The sequence below is a fragment of the Bactrocera latifrons genome, unplaced genomic scaffold (assembly GCF_001853355.1).
Source record: "Bactrocera latifrons isolate USDA-ARS-PBARC rearing strain unplaced genomic scaffold, ASM185335v1 scaffold_87, whole genome shotgun sequence".
NCBI lineage: Eukaryota > Metazoa > Arthropoda > Insecta > Diptera > Tephritidae > Bactrocera > Bactrocera latifrons.
Window position 1 is genome coordinate 996854 of NW_017537567.1, and position 250 is coordinate 997103.

The window sequence follows — 250 nt, forward strand, 5'->3', positions numbered from 1 at the left end:
CAAACTAACGGTTTAATTTTAAGTTATAGTAAAACTAACAGCAATATTTTATTTTGTGCTTAATTGCTTCGTATATTGCTATGTAGACGTTTATACAAAAGTGATACTCGAAAGTTTTAACTAATATTGCGAATTTTTCAAATAAAAAAATTTTTAAATAAGATGTGTATAAGAGACAGAATTAATTCCCATTGAAATAATATAATATACAAACATACATATATATATGTACATATATATATATATATGT